The following is a 3,918-nucleotide window of genomic DNA, read 5'->3' as shown; positions in this document are numbered from 1 at the left end:
TCACTCACTCTCTCACTGCCTCACTCAGTGACTCACTCTCACTCTCTCACTGCCTCACTCTCTTACTGTCTCATTCACTGACTCTCACTGTCTCATTCACTCACTGCCTCACTCACTCACTCAGTCACCGCCTCTCTCTCACTCTTTCACTCACTCACTCACACTCAAAAAAAAAAGAAGTGACCAAAGTGGGGAAACAGTCCCACTTCAAAGTAGCCCTGGTCCAAAAGAAGAGGTGTGGCCCCTCCAAGACCAGACTCTGGCTTGGTAGCAAATGAGGTAGCAGATTTGCCCAGTGCAATATGTTTGATTTTCTGTCTGCAGCTTCCAGAGGTGTTGACTATGGAGTCAAGTAAAATTATTAAGGTCAGTATTTCCCCCGATCATGCTGCTGCTGAATGGTCCAGTTGAGAGGACTCTGTTCCTCAGGTTGAGGTGCGACTCTTCCTGATAGGTGGGTCTTTGGGCATCCTCAGGAAGCGCTTCAAGTCCTCTTCGCTTTCAACAAATATTGCACGGTGACCGAGTCTGCCTTCCCTCCGGACGCATGTTCTCCTTCATTGTCCATCTGCCCAGGCCACCTCCTCAGCACACATACAAATCAATTGAGTAAGTGCACGGTAAGAGGACCCAACACTGGCACACACCACGCAGCAGCCCCGTGTGTTGTTTGAATGACTGCCTCTGGGTCTACGGGCCTGCACAGGTTCCACATGAGCACAGTATAGAGTTCCGGGTTTTTCTTCATCACAGCAGTACACATAATTGGTTAGGATCCACACAGTCAAACACCTTTGTATGTCAATAAAACTTAGGTACAGCCTAGGGATGGTCAGGTTTGGTGTCAAGTTGGTGTGTCTATAGAAGGCACGGGTGGAGCCCAACCTCTCCATCAGGAGACAGCCTGATGAGGTCTCTTTGGGGAGGTGGGCTATGGACAAGATGTCCTGGAGAACTGGTCTCCCTCTCTTGGTGCTCTTCTCTGTTGCAGCTGGCTTCTGGGGCTGGCTGAGCTGTCTGTGCCCTGTGAAGTCCCTGCCAACGTGGGGTCCACACAACTCTGTGTCCAGTGGCCTGTGATGTCCCTGCTTTTGTTTTCAGCCAAAACAGAGAGTAAGAGACTGACCCTCAAGCAGAGCCTTGAGTGTCAGGAAAAAGGGTGACTGGCTTTTTAAACTGGAGTGAAGGCAAGCACTTACCAGAGGACGAGCCTAAGCCGGAAAAGCCTGTGCCCATCAGAGAACACCCCCTTCTAGGACTGAACGGCAAAGGGAGCTGGGGCTCCCTAATGAGGACCTGGATTCACTTGTTGAGTGGAAAGGGGACTAGAGAAGAGGAAGGGCTATCTGAAAGCCGAGCCTGTGGCATGACCTCACCTGAGAGGGCTAGGACTGGTATGTGAAGGGGGCGATGGTCTGAATGCGGGGCGGTGTGTGTGAACTCCTGAGCTTGCTGCTGCTACCGACTGACCTAGATTAGAATGGTGGAACCGAGTTGAACAGACCTTGGGAAATGAAAAGAGGAAGATGCTGACCTTGTGAGCTGGTGGGCACTGATTGCTGCAGTCTCGACGACTGGCCTGCTCTGGACTAGACTTTGCTTACAGACACCAATACGCAAAGTTCCAACTGCAAGGAAGATTCTTCATCTCAAAAGCATGCTCAGAATGGGAACAGGAAGGGGCAATTTAGAAACTGGATAGGGAACACGCAGGCAGATAAAAAAGGCATGACGTAGCTGGCTTATCAACATACATGGGTGTCCTTAGTCACAAATAAGTGGCACATGAGAGAATCTCCCATGAATCGTTTTGAGGTGGGATAGGAAGACGTTGATAGGATCACAGGATTCAGGTGTAGGTGACTTTTCACAGAACTGCAGCTGTCAGGCATCAGCTGTTTTTATTTTGTTCACTTATCGAACATAAGATGTAAATGAGTTAGTGCATTTTCATCTATAGGTGTGTTAGCTGTATTATGTTAGGCATTAGGTATGATTCTATTATTGTAGCTGTTTGGAGATTAAGTGTGGTTAAGAATTGAGCACAAATGCCAAGCTGATAAGGGGTGGAGTGTGACGCACCTGTGGGAAGGCATGGACATTCAACTCCTCACTCAGGATATAGCCTAACAATGTCTCCCTGGGAGTGTGGCCTACTATAGGAAATACTGTGGAGAGCTAGTCTACCCCTCCTGCCCCTTCCCATTTGCTGTGTCTGGCCTGTCAACTCGGAGCTGTGGGCATCCTGCCAACCCTGAATCCACGAAACTCTGCCCCCACCAGCTACGTGAGCCTAGAGGGACCTGCAGTGGAGTAGCTCACTCGTAGTCTTAAGAGTAATTGAGCTGAGCTGCTTCCTGAATGTACAGTTTTTCTGAGACATCTGTGCGTGACCTTGATTTTCTTTCTCTAGCAAAACCAACCTAATACAAGCCACGCTGTGGGTTTGGTTCCAGACCAAGTCTCCCAATGAAGCAAGTCACACACAGGTTTGGGTTCTGCATGGCACATGGATGTTTCTACACTATGAGAAAGCTTGAAATACGGCAAGAAGGACCGAAATGAGAAGCAGAGACATGAAGGGAGCCCCTGCTGTTGGCAAGAAAAAGGGTGCCAACTGAATTTCCTGACATAGGGCTGTCACAAACCTTCATTTATAAAAAAACGGTAATGTGAAGTCTAATAAGACAAAAATCTTCAAAAGGAGACAATAAGCAGGATTACGTAAAGAGTAAAAGCATCGAGGTTGCCAAAGGCTTCATTCTACTTGCATCCACAGAAGTCAAGAAATCTTACGATGAATTGCACTGGGCTAATCTGCTGCCCTTTGAGAACTAACGTGTGCCTAACCCACGCCATGGCATTTTTAACCACCTCACGCTTACGCAAGTAAGTCAGACAGTGAATGAAGGGCAAGGAAGAATGGGTGCATTTGAGTCACGGTGCTGGAGACAAATACTTCACAGACAATGGCTGACATACAAATGCCAATGGCGCTCTGGGCTTCAAAACCTTCACCACGGAATTCTGTCCTACCTCTGTACAGGTCGTTATCAAAAGAAAACTACAATTTAAAAAAAATTTTAAAGATTTATCCACAAGTCCCAGAGGCTTGCAGATCTCTAAGTCAACCATGAACTTCAGGAAAATTCACACAGAACCTTCCAAGAGGCAGTGGTGGTGAGCACTAACAGCGGAGGACCCCCTTTCTGGGCACTGGAAGGAGAGTCCGGCACACTGCCCACTGATCCCCAGCCAGTGGCTCCACCCTGGCCCTTTTCCATGACAGACTGGCCAGCCAGTGAAAAAATTCTCAAAGTGGCCCCACACTAAGTGGCTTTTAACAAACCTAGTCCTTTTCCATGAAGCTAATGTCTTATGCTGACAAGGAATAGGTTTATTCTTATAAAATTTGATTAACGAACTGGCGTCAAGTCTACACCGACTCAGCGAGCCTATAGGGCAGGGTAGACTAGCCCCTGTGTACTCCTGGGACTGGAACTCTTTAAGGGAAGTAGAAAGCCCTGTCTCTCCCATTCACTCCAGGATGCAGTCATTATAAATGGCTGTGGCCCACACCAACAAAGGGTCCTTGAGGGCTCAGCTCCTCATAGTGGAGGAGGTTCTGAGACAAGCCGTTGTAAAGCCTCCCACCCTGGGACCCCTTTGGCACATGTATTGAGGGAGCTATGTGCCCAGTGGACACAGCAGCCTGGTGCCCACTAGCCACTGGAGCATATGTCTTCAGCAGCAGGGGTACAGCGGCGGCAGCTGGCACTGCAGAAACGCAGATCTAGTGAAGACCAATGAACTCCTGCGCCACAAGAGGGCGGACCCATCTCAGGGCTGAAGGCTGCTGCACATGGGGCCTCAGAATACTCCACACACTCACACTCTCTCTCTCTCTCTCTCTCTCTC

This window comes from Echinops telfairi, unplaced genomic scaffold (genome assembly GCF_000313985.2).
Source record: "Echinops telfairi isolate 266 unplaced genomic scaffold, ASM31398v2 ScPeMD7_2291;HRSCAF=2852, whole genome shotgun sequence".
Lineage (NCBI taxonomy): Eukaryota > Metazoa > Chordata > Mammalia > Afrosoricida > Tenrecidae > Echinops > Echinops telfairi.
This window is presented reverse-complemented; position numbering follows the sequence as displayed.